We start from the raw sequence: 19,089 nt of genomic DNA on the forward strand, positions 1-19,089 counted from the left end.
ACACCAAGCAGCAGTCACTGGTGTTACCACCAATTTTACATTGACAAAATAATTTCTGTATGCTTCAATTCTTGTGTCATAAAAATGGAGAAGGAGCTAAGGCCTTGGTGAGCATGTCAGTATTATTGCATATTGCTAATATGCTAATATTGCATATTAGCTCGGCACTTTCCTTTGTGCCTTGGGCTTCGGTTTCAGCCCTTTTTTGACAAGGCACCAGGTGGCTTATAAAGCAGGGAAATGCAAGTATAGGGTAAGGACTGGCTTCAACTTGAACCTTGTCCTGACAGGCAGTATGGATTCAGCCAACTCAAACCACGTGTCATGGTAAGCTCAAGCCCTGCTTGGTTGTGGCTGACAAAATCAGTCATTAAAGCATTTCAGCAAAGTATTTGAAAGCCTTTGTAAAACAGGTAATGGTATTAGAGCGGAAGCTGCTGTTCAAGCATAAGGTATTGTTACTTTCACATATGACTACACCTATCAAACAAACACCCAGTGAAGTCAGCTGTAGCAAATGTAAGTGGAAATGAAACAATGAATTGTACAACTGTTTCATTTCCTAGCCAATAAGAAGTGTAATATGTGAGTGCGTGGATCCCAGCTGGAATAAGCTTAACATTCAAAGTAAACATAGCCTTCACATTAATAAATCAGCACTATCAATTAATACTGGCTGAATCCAATTTAAAATTTTGGAGTTGTAGGTAGAAGCTCAATGAAGTATTGTTGAAGCTTGATGAAAACTATTCCACACAGGCAAAACTGGAATTAAACTCTCAGGAAGGAAGGGGTTTATTCATAGTAAATGGTACGTCCCCAATCCTCAATTAAGTTGGACAAAATGAGAATATACATATGACTCCCTTGTAAGCGCCAATCCATTTGAGAAGAACTGTTAATTACTACTATGACCTGTTTGTACCAATGAAGAAATTGAGGCTCAGAGAGGTGAAATTTAATCCATACAAAGTATCAAATAATTGGCAGAGCTAAGACAGCCTCGGCCTCCCCAGTATTTCCACACGACCATGCAGTGTTTCTTTCCTGAGATATTTGGTTGGCTCTTTCTTTTTTCGAGCATGAGAAATTGAAGTTTGGCATTTTTTGTTTTCACATCTGTTTATCACAGTGGGATTTGAAAGATATCTGAATTTTGGCCAGACATATATAAAAAACGTACTTTTTTATTGATTGACAATAGATGTACTTTATTGTCTGATGCAATGAAAGTTAATGTTTGTTTTACTGAAGTCAGTCAGACCAGATAGTGTGCTTTAATTTATATACTTACATGTGCTCTATAAACATCAAAGAAGACACAGGCTATATTATGTTAGCAGATATGAAGACTTGCAGGAACAGATCAGTAGATCTACAGCTGGTACTGACGACCTGACATTTGCCCTGTGTGCATTGCAGGAGGGTTACTTTGAATGAATTCTCACCTTGTTTTGTGGACCGAACGTGAATCAATGCCAAGAGTGCGTGCTCTGGTTTCCTTTTATCCTAAAGGAATACAGTTTGCACCCTCTAAGACCACTCCGTGATATGAGGCAAAGCATGGTGAAAGCTAAAGTTCAGAAGATTTACTTCTGAAAAACGTACTGCTGATCTGAATTAGCATAGAGTCATTTGTAAGGAAAGCCCATCTCATTCTTTACAGCACTGGTGTTTCCTTTTTTTCACCAAGTGCTTCAGTTCTCCTTTTTCTAAATGTTGGCAGTGAAACGATATATCAAATAAATACCAAAGCCAAGTGGAAGAGCTTTCTGTGGAATCACTTTGCGTTCTTCCTCCTGGATCACATGTGCTTAATGATAATTAATGAAGTTAAAATTACATATTGTGAAAGCTTAATGATGATTTATCTAGACAATATCAAAGTCTAATGACTGAACGCACGTTTTTGTGGGATAAGTTAAGAAAGTTCTGTGTGATAAGTTTAGCTGTGGACAAGTCCCAGTCGTGGTTCACAAAAAGAACACCTTTATTTAGTTGGTACAGAGACAGACATTTAAAGACTAGGTTTGCCAGCTTTTACAACACTTCACTTACCTACCTCTTTTATTCCAATAGAAGCATCATTCCAAAAAAACCAAAAAACAAAATTGAAACAATCAACAAAATTGATGAGTCATGATTATATGCTGGATTATTTTAGCATTCTTATTCACACATTTTAGCTATGGCCCCCCCTTTCTCTGTATGTGCTAAGCCAGGGACACATTTTTACAAATATTCTTTCCCACCATCTAAAGGACACGTGAGTGCAGCTGCTTTGCTTGTGCTCTACAATAACTGAAGGAAAATGATTAACCTCGTATAGAATTACACCATCCTCTTGGAGCTCCCTTTGTTAAATGTGTACATTTGATTGAGACCCTGACTTTCCCATTCCATCCAAATTTAGACTCGGAGCCAGGCTGTGCTTTCTAATTGATGCAGGGATACCTGGTAAGCAAACTGAAATGTTTTCTAGGATACTAAAGCAGGTTTTCTGAGATGACAAGTTACACGTTATCAATCACTGGGCCTTTGGTCATAATGAAAACTATTGACTCTGAGCAAGGTTCAGGTTATAAAAAGCAATTTATCCAGTATGTGGAATAAATCCACTGTATATCATTTTGCGTATACTCTGATAAGCAAAACCCCTTTTTGGTCTGTGAGCAAGTATGGGTATGTGGCAATTGGGCATTTTTAACAGGAAATATCCTCCCCTGGTTACTCAGAACTACGGTCTGTCTTTGATATGTGGCAAATCATTGGTCAAACTTGGTTGCCAATAAAAATGATGTTGTGAAATATGATGCCATTCTATTGATGGTGAAGATTAAAGGATGATTATAAAATGCTACCAATCCATCAAAAGAATATTTTAAGAGCAAATTGTTTTGTCTGAGTTTAAGCAGAATGATTAGTAGTAATGGCCAATCTAATATGCAAGACTCAGATTTTCGGTGATTTGTTTTTACATTTGTATTTAGTGTCCCATTACAGTCTTAACATTGCTGAATCAAGCCAGCCAACAAATCCAGTGGGTCATTTTTATTCCTACGTTTTGGAGTCTTGTGCCATGAGATTAACTGCAGTTTTATGCTTGCGAGTTGTGTCGGTTTTTAATCGAAAGTGATACAATAAAAATCTGGCGTTCCTTTCTGCTCTGTGAAAATTCCCAGCAGAGAAACATGAACCTCTGGTATCTCCATTCAGCATCTTAGACTGCCTGGGCCTTAACACTTACTGTATGTCTGACTGCAGCTGAATAGGCCACTGTCTTTCCTTTCAACATGGGGAGTCAGATCACCCACTCCCTCTTGGGAGAAGCGGGGTGGGAAATGAAGTTATATCCGCAGAGAACGTGGCTCGTGAACTTTTCCCCTTCGTGTCTTATCGAGAGTGTGAGCGTCCATATATACAATGGAGTAATTCTCACCAAAGAATAGGCAAGGCTGTCTAGGAAGGGATGGGAGATAGGGTGGGTTTGTGTCACTGTAAGAAATCTAATGGGCTCTCATCAATAGCTGATAGAGTTTCTGATCCGAACTGCTGCACAGCACGGCTTCACTGCGCCTTTCCCACAGTTAGTGGCAACTGCTGCCTCTTAAATGGGCTCCAAGGGACAGAGAGGTTCACTTGAAAAGTTAATGCAGCATTGTGGCTACTTACAAAAGAGCATGGCACTGGAGCCAGAAATTTGCTACCACTCTCTCTCAGGTCGCTCTCTGTTTCCTCTTCCTGTTTTTTTTGTTTGTTTTTTTCTTCAAGCTTTTCTCTGATCGGTTGTAAGCTTAACTAGCTTTTGAATTGGCTGAACTACTGACAGTCCCCTGGGGAAGCGCTGGCTGGAAGTATACGCTGTAATGGGTCCTCTGCTACCTCAGATCCTTGCTGCTCAGGGTAGCGACAGGTTAGAGCGATGATCCCACACTTGTCCCATTTTGAGAGAATGGCACTGTTGGTGGGTGTCCTACTGGCTGAACTATTTTCTGTGTTTTTTCCATATGAGATCAGTTGCTGGAAAAGCCCACTGGATCCTGTCTTGCTCTTTATCCTGGATGTTCTTTAAACCGGGTACAGGCTTATTGTTAGTTCATGTGCTAGCTTTTACAGCAAACAGTCTCTCAAATTTCTTTTCCCTTTTCCATCCCTTTATTTTCTTGGCAGACTCTCTCAGTGTCCTTAACCAAAACAACAGCAGAAAGGTGAGAAATAAGACTAAAGGGAAAGGCTCATTTCTAAAACATAATCCGGTATTATCTGCATGAAACACTTTTCATGTAAAATATTGGTTTTTATTCAACATCTTTGCCCATAGTTATGTTTCTACTGAAACAATGGTTTATCAGTTGTTTAATACATCCTAGTATGTTGCTGGAATATCAAATAAGATAAATACAAAGAAAAACACTCATTTATATGAAGTTCAGTTAAGGAAACTCACTTATTTGGAGCATTAAGCTAATGCAACTTTTTAAATACACACTTACTGTTACAGAATCGCAAGTGCTGCAATCAAGACACATAAAAATCTTTTGTAAAAATAATTATAATTTCAAAGCATACAGCTCAAAGTTGCTGTTATAATAATGACTATAATAGCAACTGTTTAGCATTTGGACATTTTTTTGGCAGGAGGGCTTTGCATTGTTTATTGTGAGAAAGAAACAGGCTCTGAGAAAACATGCAAATTTTCAGCAAGAGAAAATACAGCATTAGGTTTAGAAAACAGAATGGCAGAAAATCGTCTTTGCTTCTGTCTCCCTATATAAGCAGTCCACATTGGTTGAGATGATTTAGAGACCTTAAGTTCCGATGGATGGTCTCTGTTTCATATACCATAGAAGATCTCAGAATACCTCTCCATTTTGTAGTATCCCTGGCATGCAGATATTCAGGCTGTGTGGTAGTCAGCATTTATTTTCTTGCTATGCTTTTCATTCTGAACTTCCATTCTCTCCTGGGGTCCAGGGCCCACAGAACTTATTGGTAATCTTTGATTTATTTAAAAGAAAATAGGAACAGTCCGTTAATATCTGTTACTCATTGTTCTTCTTGAAATGGGATCAAATGCCTGTCATCAGATCTGTAGAAAAGTTAAGCCTGTGAAGGTGTTTGATAGCAGGGTAAACAAGTATATTTGAAAGGAGAGATGTCATGCCAGTAGTGTGAAATATCGGCTCAATTTATTCTGTTCAGAAGGACTAGGTTCTGTCACTCACAAGTCAGTATCTGAGAGGATATGAATATTGCTGTTGCACAAAAGAAATTCAGAAAAATATAATTAAAAATTAAGAAGACAATCACATTTTGTTAGTTCACATTTTAAAAATATCTTTCTTTTCTGTATCAACACAAGGGATTGATACACTGTACATTGGTTTTATTTAGATTTATTTTGTATACAATGAAAGCTCTTCTGGAATACATTATAAATGGAGCTATAGAAAGAAGAAATCAGCAGTCTTTTCATTCAGATCAGAAATTATTAACAGAAAGATGTAAAACAAATATTTCAGCCACAGTATATTTCATTCACAAATTCACTATATAATACATATCAAGTTTCCTTTTCATGCAGTCGCTCGCTCCACCCCTCCAGCTCCCTTCTGCACCTCTACCTCCAGAAAAGTGCTGCTTTCTCTCTTATCCTTTGGTAGAGCAACTACTCCCCATTTTTTTGCAGGTTCATTGCTCTCTTCCCTTCTGCTCCCACTAAGTGTATCTCCCCTTGTGGTCTACCACCACTTTCCCTTGATCCAGAGAAAAATGATGAAGGGTAGGTCCTGCTTCCATTTAAATCAATGAATCTGAGTTTTGAAGGAAGCTTCTTAGACCTTGCTCCCATTTGTTTCTTAGTCACCTGTTCCAAATCATCCCTTATTTTATGCTCCTTCTGTGTGTAGTCTGTAATCTTCCTTTTCTTTTTGTTCTTTTGTGTTATTTTTTCTCTGCAGGCTCTCCAGTCCTGCTGTTTTGCTCTTTTTCCTTACTTGTCTTTGTCTTCTCCTTTTTCACCTTTGCTTTTTCCCTGTGTTCTGCTTTTTCCTCTCTCAGTAGAATCAGGAAATGGGACTGAAGGTCCCATTCATGTTGATTGGGGTCATGGAAGAGTTTGTATCACAAATAGGTAGCTGTGAGTGTCTTCATAGATCAGTGAATATGCACTGACACTGAAGCATGCTGAGAATCGGTTAGGTAGAAAACTCTCCCTCCTCCAACTGAACAACCGTAGAAAGCATGAAAAGTGGAACAGATTTCCGCTTCCAGTTATGAGGACATCAACTCTTGCCCTCCGAACAGAGATATCTCTTCAGCCTACAAACTGGATGCAAAAAAGAATTATTTTAATTAATTTGTTAAAGCAAAAGGACTGTCAGAGTAAACAGCCAGATGCCTTGCAAAACAAAACAGTTACGGCCAAAATAGTGGGGAACAAGAGACAATAAGTTTGAAGTGCTGCTTTATAAAAGTCTTTCACATGACTCCAAAAAAGTCTGTATTTCTTCCAGTTATGTCTACCACCTAGTGTTAACTTCAAAATGGTGATGTATCGGGTGCTTTACTTCGCTACTCTGTGAATAGGTCCCATTCACCAGAAGTCCCGGCTTACTCCATATGCAGGCAAAACTCCCAGTGAAGACAATGGGAGTCCAGGTCTCCTGACTCACACTTTGCTCTGGCAGAACCCCCATTGTCCAGTGACTGCTTCGCTAAATGAGGGGTGATTCAGAAGGGCTGAATGGGAAGCCACTCAGCTGTGCTTTGATATTAATTTCCTGATGATTCATTAATTCCTTAAAATCACTATCAAATTCTTTGTACAGCTAGCCTACAGTTTCAGTTTAGCCTATAGCGTTAAAAATACATCACCCAAGAGAGAGTTGGGAATAATATCTCTAAAGCAGCATTCTCTTTGAGATATGAGCGCTTCTTGAAAAGTCTTTCTTACTCCTGAGTTCCAGTTAAGCTTAGGAATTCGAAAGCACGTAATTCTTTCATCAGGTTTCCGGTAAGTTATTAAAGACAGAATTCCAGTGATTCAATGACTCAAAACAAGAGAATAAAATAAGGGATGAATGAAGGGAGATGATCGCACTCAGCAGCTTTTGGTCATGCTGAATTGAAACAGCTTAAAACAAGGTACTGTGAACTTTGTATAACCACGAGCTGTTAAAGTTCACAATAGTTAAGTAACAAATGAAACTCGGAATTCTTGTCTGCCCACAAAATGTATTTAGAACCTTTGAAATCTTGTTTGAAATGCAGGAATAATATTTGATGTTGATGGCCCTATGTGAATACCATGAAAATAAATTATGCTTCATCTTGGATTAGACTTTTGTATTTTATATTTCTCCTGTTTTCTTAATGATGTGTGAACAGTTTCATTCCTTTTTTTCCTGTGATATCTAAAGGTTCATTGGTAGTAGTGCAAAAGAAGTATGAAATGCTACAAACTTCACTTCCCACTAATCCCACTGATGTGAATGCCAGTATAGGTTGTATATATTTAATGTTTAAATACCTGTTTAAATACAGGTTGTGTTTACACATTTTTCAATGTATCACAAAGTTATACTCTGCATAGACGTGAACCAGAACTCTTAATATACTTTACTTGCAGAAATATGTATATATGTGGAAACCATCAGGATCAATGTGTACGATCTTCTGCAGATTACCAAGTGTTCTGTAAGATGTTGGGTCAGTGATCCAGAAAAAGCTTTCCCTATGTAGGTCTCTACATATGACGGAACTTTCCTTGGACTATGTTAAAAATATACGTCTTTAGTACAATCCCCTCAAGGCCTCAAAAACTTCATGACAGTATAGGAAGAATGAAGGGTATTGTGTGTTTATCAGATGAATGTATCAGTGGGGAATTTATAAAATAGATATCTTTAGATAATCCTGAAAGGGCATTTTGTCCAGTATTGCGGGATGATGGACATTATCTAGGTCTCAGATCTGCATCACCAGTAAACAATCAGAATTTTGCTTTCACTTGGAATCTGGCTATTTCAGCTGCTCTTTCCTTTTTCCCATTAGATAATCCTATGATTGCCATCTTGTATAACATCATCTTTAGATAAAGTATTACTGTAGAATGTAGCTAAATTGCCATTAATCTCAACTGCATCCTCAGGGTCTAGTGATCCAGTTTCTTCTCACCTTGTCTTTCTCTAATTTATTTTCATGAGAAACTTTTTATTATTTAATGTCTTTTGAAAAGTTCAGCACAACTAGGCATTTGACTGCTCTCATGTTATTCCTACACTTGTCATCCTTTAAGGCAAAGCTCTCTTTGCTGATGGTTCTTTTCCTTGTAGGGTTCTTACTTACCTTTAAAGGCTTTTTGAGGTGTATATTTTTTAGGGAGGCACTCTTTTCCTACCTGAGTTTTCCTCTTGCTTATAATGTAGGCTTAAGATAGTTGATTACAGGGTTATCTGAGGCCTTCTTCCCATTCTAAACATTGAGTGCCTTGAGATTCTGCCAGGAAACATCACTAACAAATCTCCATAGAAGTCCAAAATTCCATAACATTTCTAAAGGTAAATATAAATTCAATTACTTTTTATGTGTCAGGCTGTTTCTTGAACTGGTTTCCACTGAAATCACATTGATAAATATAAAGGAATCTACCCCAGCACTTTTCATAAATAAGCAGTGGCTTCTAACCTTTCAGTTCTTCCCTTTTTAATTGTGGTTATGCAGCGTACAATAATAAAGCTGTTTGAAGAGCCTTGCAAAAGCAAAAGGTCTTTTTGCTTCATTTTTTTTTTTTTAATTTAATTTATTTATTTATTACTAAGCTGCTTTCCCAGAGGCAGGCTTCAGCTCTGGCCTTCTAAGCCCTGTTATAACAGTGCAGTTTTCCATTCATTTTTGGAGTGTTTCAGATAAGAGCCCTGGAGAGGGGGACATATTCAGTTCCTGCAGTAGTACATTAGGACATTGTAATAGCCTCTCCCACAGTGTCCGGATGTCAGAACTATTCTCTTCTTTCCATTACTTTTAACACAGTACAATAAAAGAGTATTTTCAGAGTCCTCGTATATTACTTCCAAGTGAGGTCCCAGCACTCAGGATGCAAAGCAATCTTAAAGCAGCAAGATAATTTCTACTACAGTCTGTCTTTTTTTTTTTTTAATTAAATAGCACATTTCAATTCTAATTCAGCAGAACAGCTTTGTAAATAAAACTGATACAGGGCATGTCGTATTTGTTTGGGTTCCTTGACATGCTTGTGCTCTCGGAAAATGACATATGTTGGATAGATGGAGAGATGGCTTGCCCATCTATCCTATATGTGTTATTTTCAGAGAGCATAAATCTGTATAGTATATGTGTAAAGTAGAACCCCAGCAGTCATTTTCAAAATGGCTTCAAAATACTATTTGTAGCAGACTATAAATGTTACTGTACATTATTATATACCAGAGTACAGAAAAATGAACTTACATTTTTAATTATTTTTTCTTGATTTTTTATTTTTACATTTAAGAAATTTATTTGCTGTAGGCATTATAAGCAATAGTAATAATATTTTACTCAGTTTTTTCTAAATGAAAAAAATGAAACTGCCATTTATGACACTTTGCAACCTTCCTTTCCTAGGAACCCTACATGCAACCCTACATGTCTCCCATAATTGAACTGTGAAGACAGTCAGGTACGTTTTTCCATAGTAGGTCATTCTTGAAAGAAGAATAGCATCAACTAGGTTTTAGGTCTCAAAATATATTTAAGTAAATATTGTTGCCACAAAAGCAGCCTAACATCAGAACATGGATTTTTTTGGTGTTTTTTTTGTTTTTTTTTGGTTTTTTTCTGTGAAATAGCATTGTAGAAGTGCTATTAAAATCATGATGAACGCCGTGTTTCCCGATATTTTGCTTTTTCAGGTTTTAACATTAAGGATGTAGCAGGTTGAAGCCGTTTGAGTTGAATAAAATAATGATTCTTCCAGTAACTGCTAAGGAAGAAAACCCGTGTAAAATTTCTGATTGAACTGATTAAAATCAAATAGTAAGATGACATCTCAACTTGCTGTAGAATATTGGCAGCAGTATTCTATGTGTGATGCAACTTTTGTTCTTTACACAGGAAATGTTGTACGAAACAACCACATAGGTGTAATTCTGTCCAAATAATCACGCTAACTGAAAATTCAATATGAGTTGTCTACATGCACCACTGTTTTGACAAGATTCTAAACAAGAAGACATGAAGCATAGCCAGCCAGGGGGCTAACAAACTATTGAAACTATTCAAACTATTTGAATGGATATTATTCAACTCCTAGATGGTATGAGCTTTTCCTTCATAAATAGATAAAAAAATCAGATAAATTATTATAGTGACTTTTACCAGATGCTAGATTAGTTACGAGAATTAGGAGGTTTTAAGGTAATTTTTAAGCATCATAACGGTAGTAGAAGCTGTCAGTTCTTCCCAGTGCAGTTGAATCAATATGTTCTTACACTGAAATGTTATGATCTCTTGTAGATACAAGCTTATGGTTTTAGCTGGTATTAGCACAAGGCAGTATCTCTGTGTTAAAAGCTAGAGGTTTTCAAAAGTTGTCACTGCTGAGGATCCTGTGAAACATCTATTTAGTAGCTGATCTTTTCCTTGTTCAGAAGATGTTATTAAATCTGAGATAATGTGTTAAACTATCCACCAATTGCTTTGGATATTTCTTAAGAAAAGCTCTTTGAGAAAGACCATTACCCTCCTAAACATGCTTTAGGTGGCCATTCGATCACATTACTTGTTAGGAACAGTCCCCAGTAGATTGGTTTTTGAAAAGTGAAGGAAAGGCTTTTCTGCTATCTGTATTTGTAATTTTGTAGTAAGAGCTGTCTGTGGCTGTTGAATTAATCCCTGACCAACAGGTCAAATTACTAGAATGTAACTTGAGTTATACAGTCATCTACACATGATTTAGAAACTTTCCAATCTGAAGCCTCCTTGCTGGTCTTTGAGTTGAACGAACTCACAAAAGGATTCAGCAAGCCTCAGAGCCAGGCAAGAACGGAAGACGGGAGAGCGCAGCTGGGTGTGGGAAGCAGAGCTGAGGGGGGAGGACCCTTTGGAAGTGCTGAGGTCTTTGATGGTCTCATCCTGTCTTGTGAAATTCCTGGCACAGAGAAGCAAAGGAGCGTGTTTAAACATATGTTGTGTTTACCGGCACATACATCATTGTTTTCCATTGGTTTTTGATTGCTTATTTGTGTACCAGTCCTTGACTATAATACTAAATGCTTTCGTTTCAAAGACTTAATCTTACCGTTCTCAAATGTCAATACTGTTATTTTTGAAGTGCCTTTGGCCTGAACATAATGTCGAAAACAGTTTTGGTGTCATACATAAAGTAAATGCAATATATCTTTCAGAGAACTGTAAACAGTTGATTATAGGTATAAATCCATTCATTGTTTAACATCCTCAGCTACTACAGGCTTTTATCACTTGGGGTTAAACTACAGTCTTTATAACTGTCAAGTGCTAATTTTTTGTAAAAGAGAAGGTATTGCCTGTATTTGTTGTCATTATAACAAAAGGTTTTAAAGTTTTAGATTTGGGATTTTAAAAAGATGGTAAGGAATAATCAGATTCTCTTTTATGAAACAACAGAAACTGCAGCCCAAAGTAGTAGCTGAGGTGGCAAGAGCCAATGACAGGCTGAGTCAAATGGGCTGGTGGGTTTTCCTGACAACTCATTGCAAATGCAAGGCTAGAGGATTGATGGGCTGTAGTTGTTGATGCACGTGTTGCCAAAAACAGAGAGCTAAACAAAGCATGAACAGAAGTGGGAGCACAATCACACCGTCCTTGTAGGTGGCTGAGAGTCAGATGTGCTTTGGAAAACAGTAGTCACTAGAAATGCATACTTTTCTGAACCTGGAAAGAAACTATTTGCTCATATGTTCACTACTCAGTGAAACAGGATCATGTGCACGTTTCTGAAAACAAAGAAGTCCCTGGCTATCATCTCTAGCCAACAATCTGCTAAAGCTCCAGAAACTGGCTAAAAGCTCAGGCCAGAGGGCATCGACATCTTTACACGCCTCTCTGCCTGCCATTATCATTGCATCAAATAGCACTTGACTGAGAAATACGCAGTAAAATCTAGGTGCTGAAGTATAGTAGGTGTAGTCGTTGTGATTCTGATCACTAGGCTTTAATATTTAAATAAGCTACATGTGTTAATCTTCCTCTCATGCTAAGATCTATGAAAGCTTTTCCCCTCTAGACAGAGACGCCAGTTCTACAGTAGGGCAAAGAAAACAGCGACAGTATTATTTGGAATTAACCAAAGCAACTAGCCAAAGCAACCAGAGCTGGGTAGTGTACATCTTGCCTACTTTGCTATCGTAATAATATCTTCCCTTCCTGATTTTGATCACACACAGTATAAACAAGCAAGCAAACCAAAAGTGCCTTACCTATTTTGCTTTGTCCTTTTCTAACAATCTAATATGTTAGATAATTCCCTGGCTTTATTCTGTAATCATACATGTGACTGTAAATATATGCACAGACTTTTAAATCACAGTAGTTCAGTGCAAACAGTACCACTGCTCAGTAAATACGTAAATGGAAAAGTTTGGTATTGAAGGAGTTGAGACAGGAAAGTCTTAAAAGGGATCCTTGAAGAATAAATGAATTAGGATTAATTCATATAACATGTCTCTTGTTTCACTGCCTCTATAGCTTATTCTGTGAAACTGAACAGATCATGTCTTTTGAAAAATGTTTTAAAACTATTTTGGGGTCATCAGTATAGCATTCTGCAGCATACCTGAATGACAGTCTTGCAGCTAGGAAAATATTAACTTCTCTCTCCCTGTAGATTCTCCTGCATTTTCCCATTTTAAATTCTAAGAAGATTAACACAAGGATGTTATTAGAAAAGTTTCATCTTGCAATTTTGTTGATGTAGTTACTATCAGGAAATTTTGGGGGGGAGACAGTTCTGAATAGGTACAGCACCATTTTTTAAAGCTGGTGGGTTCAGAGACGCTTCTGTACCTTGCACTTACAGAACATTAATCCAGCACTAATTGTATTACACACATATGAAACTTGAGGGACAAATCTCTCAGCTACATTTCTGCAAACTCGTTAAAGTCAGTCTGCCCTTCCTCCTTGTGCGTGCCTCTCCCTTTTGTTCACAAGTATGGTAATGAGTGGAATCCGCTTAGTATGACTGTACAATGACTTTGTATAGTTAAAGTGGTTTTGTTTTCCTATTCTTTATTGTTTTATTGATAAATCTACACTTTGATCTTGAAGGTGCCTTACTCCTGGTAGAGCTCGCATTCCAGTGGTACATGTGGACTCTGTGAATGAAGAGTAAAAAGCAGAGTCTCAAAGCATATGAGAAATGCAAGAATTCCAATTCAGATGAGGTGTAGAAATTTGCTGTTTTGTTTTCAGAAAAATGTGGAATCTCTGGGCAAGCGCAGAGGAAAAATGACAACTTTGCACATAGCCTACAGTAACAGATATGAATTCCTTGCCAGGACTACTTTGAAGATGTTTCATATGAAACTTAGATGTAAGTTAACCAAAAGAGTGAAACTAGACTAAATGGGCTATCTCATTATTCCCCAATCATTATGATATCCTTTATCAGAATTTAAAAATAGAACAATCAAAATAGTTTAAAAAAAATTGTGTTTTGCAGTCTGTTTCAAATGTAAGTTGTAATCAAGTTATAACTGTGAAAAGAAACACTTCAAATGCTCAGAATTCCTTTTTCGTACATAGTTTATTAGAAAGCGATTCCTACAGCATACACCTTCTCTGTAATCTGCTCAATGGCAGGAAGTGATGATTGAAGAGGCTGGGAGAGCTATTATCCCTAAGCACTACCATACAAGGTACCCTTTTGTACACACCATAGTGAGAAAATAAAAACTGAAAAGTAGTAAGAAAAGTAGACATTCCTAAGCTAGATTTCTCAGCATATGGTCTTTTTAAACTTGAAAAGTATTCTCATCAGCTGTTGTGCATTTAGAAACACCTACTTTTGAAGGAGAATGTCAGTGGAACCCCTGGAAAGATATTTTTATTCAGAGCATATGCAGTAGAATAATAAATACAGCATGTGCTGCTGACATGATATACTCTTGCCTCTTCTTATTTTTCATTCTATGTTTATGTTTACAAAGGTTGATATGTCGGCACACTGGGAGTCTTATGTTTGCCCTCTAGCCATATACAGTTCTGCGTGATACAGGCAGCCACATTGGGAGCTTCTTGGTACCCTGCCAATAACCTCAACTCTGTGATCAAAAGCAATACTTTCTCCATGGGTAAGAGGTAATTCAATCTCTGCACTTGTTCAGTTTGGGCCTAGGGTGATGAGCAGTTTAGAAAACACCGTTTGTATTTGCATGGTGATTTGGTAACTGCATACAGATAGTGTAGTCAAAACCCTCGCAGAGATTTATGTTTGGTGTGGTTCCCACTACGACTACTCTATCTGCAGTTTTTGCATATTCAAAAATCCATGTTTGAACATATGCTTTGAGAGGTTTGGATTCTGACGACCAGCTCACATCAGTCTGTATGCAATTGTGGGGCCCTGTGTGCATTAAGTTGTGAGCACAGATTTAGGGAGTAGAGGGATGGGTTCATTGTACTTAAGCAGGCATGCAGAGAAATGAAAGCGAAGGAATCCTTTAGAAGAAAAAAAAGAAGAAATGTCTGTTCCTTTTTATGTGGATTTGATGTATGATGAAAAATGTAGAAGAGCCTTGGCAATCTGGGCTTGATGTTTTGTGGGGATGGCCCGATAATGCCGGGAGATCAAAGCATCACTTAGAATCCAGATAGCACCCAAAGTTCCTGGTGAGGGTGGTGCCTTTTGTATCCTTTAAGCACAGAAAAGAGACAGGCTGTGCCCTGAAGGGCTTTCTGCCTGGAGACATAGAATAAGGGTAGGTTGTACCAAACAAATCAATTTGTGGAGGAATTGGCCCTGCTGTGAGTGCTGTATGCAATGTAGTAGTTTCTTTTGTTTGTCTTCTGAGTTTGGAGATGGGCAAGGAAGAAGTATTAAAAAGAATCCAGGGAAGGGAAGAAGTCACAAAATCTTTATAGCTAGAAATTTGGCAGGAGGATGAGGCTTTACAGAGGGATTTGGTGGAAGGTAAAGTATCTTCCATTTAGCTATTGGAATTTTAAAAGGAAGGTTTTCCAAAGCACAGTCTCATCCTAGAAGGAATTTTAACGGTGCTAGGATTTTGGTGGTTACAAGGGAAAAGAAGAGAACGTAAGATTCTTATAACAACAGGTAATAGTTATGGTGTCATGACTTTGGGTATTTACTTTAGCATAAATTGGTCTGAGCCCATAATGCTTTGAACTGCAAAGATTTATTTAGGAATTTGATATACATAAGATTCCCATTGAATCCTGTGAATCAGACTCAGCTTCACTGAAATGTTTTAGGAGGTGCTTACAGAGTAGCTCTGGTGGCAGGACAGAAACGGTGGGAAACACTGGAAGGGATGCACTGGTGAGTAGCCAGGGATGAACAGGCATTGTAGCTGCTTGAGCTGGCACAGCTGCTGCCTGAAGGGGACACATACCCTTACATGTGCCTTAACATACTCTCATTCTGCTGCTGTATGGGGCAGGTGTCTCCAGTGGAACTTGCAAGGTCAGCAGGAAACTCAAAGAAAGAGCAACACTGGAAGAACAGTAGAGCAACCTTGTGTTTCTGCGCAGAAGTATGGATGAAATAACTCATCTCATGTGTAAACTGCTAAGGACTATGTGTCTTCCAGACAGCATTCTACGTCTTCAAATAGTGATGCAGACAAACAGACGGGAGGGTCTGGCTTGGTATTTGTGCTCTCTGATAAGCTAAGATCATGTGGCTGTGCAGAATGCTGATGTGGCACAAAATTAATCATTTTTCTGGATTATGTTAAGTTAAATGAATAGACTATTGAACCCCCACTGTTTAGAGGGGGGATATATTTCAAATATAGTTTACCAATGCCTGAGTAAGAGAAACAACAGAGTGTGAGATAAATGGGGTGCTAACAATTTTTCTTTTTAATTCTCCAAGTTATCATTCTGATGTCTTCTCTCTGTCATCTTTGAGTTGTGACAGAGAAAAAAACTTATTTTTTCTGTAATTCTTTTGGTATTGACTTAGATTTCAAGAGTAATTATCTTCCCTTTTGTTTGGTTTCTGCTATGCATTCACAGTAACTTTTACCTGACTGTTTATGGGGATGACTCTGACCAATGAATTCTAAGCGGTCGTCATCTCTGTGTAAGTTACAGCTGAGTGACATGATTCTTTTTTTTTTTTTTTCATCACACTGCAGTGACTTTTGGACTATTGTAGAGCACTTTTTGGTTCATCAATGTTTGCACACCATGGCATTAGCCTCCAGGGCTAACTGTAAAATGCTTATCTATGGCAATCAAGCAGGCAGAGCATGCAAATGCCTTCATATATGAACTCTCCTGACCTTTCTAGACAGTGCATCTTTGATCAATTTATCTTCCTTTTTCTCAACAGCTCTTTTTTCCTGAGTCGTCGTTTTTTCTTGGCTCTTCTCTTGGCAGAACAGCTGCTTCTCTCTGGCCACTGGGTATAGCCTTATTTTATTTATTCTTGTCTTTAACTAACTTTTGTAGGGCAGCCAGATACATGGGGATGGGTGTTATATAACAAATACAATAAATAAATAAAAGCCCTATTTGCAACGTTCTTGCTGTCCACAGTGAAAGCTGTGGTCATGGAGAAAGGAGTTCATTACACAAAAATGCCCTATTTGATCCTGTTGGGGCAAAAGGCTAAAAAATAGGAGGTGTAGTTTGAACACAGAGTTTGAAAGTTGAAAAGTGAAATTAATAGAAAATCAGCCAATTTAGGGACAACCGCTAGGCTTGTTCAGTGTTTTTGTTTAAAAAAAAAAAAGCAGCATAACATCTCCTTTTAGGCCACACAAGCCACTAGACGTAGACTTAAATTCTTGATGCTTCCACATTTAAAATAGTTGAAATTCAGGTTGCTGCTGGCACTGACCACTCAGAAGCAATGCCAGAGTCTCTGTGTACTGCAGAAAGCTGATTATTCAAAGCCAAAAGACTGATCAAGGATTCACGCACTGCAAGCAGTCACTGAGTTTATTTGAAACACTAGGATAGATTTTATAGCATTTAGAACTTTAAAAGGGTTTGAAAGAGGAGGTCAGCAGGGTCTGTTTTTGCAGTCGGCTCTGGAGCTTGAGGAGATGCCTTTGCTAGTGTTGCCAGCCTTTCCAAATGCTTGTAAAGACTATTCTTTCCTACCTCAAAATAGATACCTCTGTAATAATTCTCTTGCCCATTCCCCTACGTCCTCCCATTTTACCCTTTTGCTAGTCCCTCTTCCTTTCTTCCCGTGCCATTACTCCTCCTCACTGCTTCTCATTACTTTTCTCCCCTCAAACCATTTTTCCTATTGCACTCTTTAATCACTGGAATCATCTACTGCTTGTATTATTTTTCCCTTAGGGGCTAAGCAGTAAGTAGCCATGTTGATTGGAAGATGTCTCCTATGGACAATAGGACAATAAAGTAGAAGAGAGAGGTAATTGTTTTGTTTGAAATTTGAATAAGAAAGGCCTGATGGCACGTTTAAGCATCCCACTCAAACAGAACCTTTGTTTTTCCTGACTTCTGTGAGTAGTAACATATTTTTATAGATATGCTAGTGTGCCCTTGCAGCAAAGAAGGCCAACTGCATACTGGACCACATTAACAAGAGTGAAGCTGATAGGTGGAGGGAAGGTATTTTTCCCCTCTCTTTGGCACTTGTGAGGCCACATCTGGAGTACAGAGTCAAGTCTTTGGCTCCCCAATGCAAGAAGGACATTGACACACTGGAGCGAGTCCAGCAGAGAGCTACTGTGCTGGTCAGGGCACTGGAGCATATGGCATACGAGGAGCTGGGGTTGGTCTGCCTTTAGAAGAGAAGGCAGAGAGGAGATCCTAATGCTGCCTTCAAAAACCTAATGGGAGTGTGTAGAAAAGGTGGATCCAGACTCTTCTCAGAGGTGCACAGTGAAGGGACAAGAGGGCAATGGACACAAGCTGGAGTAAGAGAAATTCTGACTTGACATAAAAAAAAACCAGTCTACCAAATATATGAAGCACTGGACATGAGCTGAAGAAAAAAGTGAGTCAGTTTGGTTGTGAGATAATAAAGAGATCTGATAGCAGAGATACAACATATCCAGTGAAACCTGCCTCCAGGGATCACCCTAGTCGCATAGCTTTAAATTGACCTGGAAAAGTTTTTCTCAGTGAAAGCTTGTACAAAATTATACTGAAGCATAAGGCAAAATTTGAAGTGGATAGTTAATCCAGGGTTTTTTACAGGTTTTTTACAGGCTTCTTCTTCTTTACTTGTATAGAATATTAGGGGAGCATCATATGTAGCGAGAAGATTTCTCTGGCTACTGGTAGTGATGCCAAGATGAATAATAATAGCAATTATTTTATAAATTTCTAGTTTTTTAAAGGGAAGATAAAATTCTATTTTTCTACATGTTTTAACATTTATTTTATTAGTGCAACAGGGACTGCTCACATTTGCCTCTGTACATGATGCAGTAACCACATTTCATCATTGTTACACTGAGTCATTACAGGAACAGTCTTTATGTGCTAGGAACATCCCCCCCAAAGTTTGAATTTATGTTTTGGGGCAAAACATAACAATGTAAATGACTGCATTTGCATCACAGAAAGCTATTTCCTAATTTACAGTAGCTCACAGTTTAGACCCAAGCCCACAAAGACAGAAAGAAAAGAAAGAAGCTGGATTTCGCTGAAGAGATGGGATAACATTTCCTCTTCCTAAGGTAGGTCTGTGACTAAATCTGGGACTTAGAAAGCTCTAGAGAAATTGCCTCTTTCAACTGGCTCCTATTAGAATCCTGGCTCAGGGCCCCTTCTGGGGGAAAATGCACATAGTTTCTTCTTCTGAGTGATCTAGGGATTGCAAGGACTTTTTTGGTTACTGGTTTCATGATTTAAGCATAGATTTCCCTGTAT

The sequence above is a fragment of the Struthio camelus genome, chromosome W (genome assembly GCF_040807025.1).
Source record: "Struthio camelus isolate bStrCam1 chromosome W, bStrCam1.hap1, whole genome shotgun sequence".
Lineage (NCBI taxonomy): Eukaryota > Metazoa > Chordata > Aves > Struthioniformes > Struthionidae > Struthio > Struthio camelus.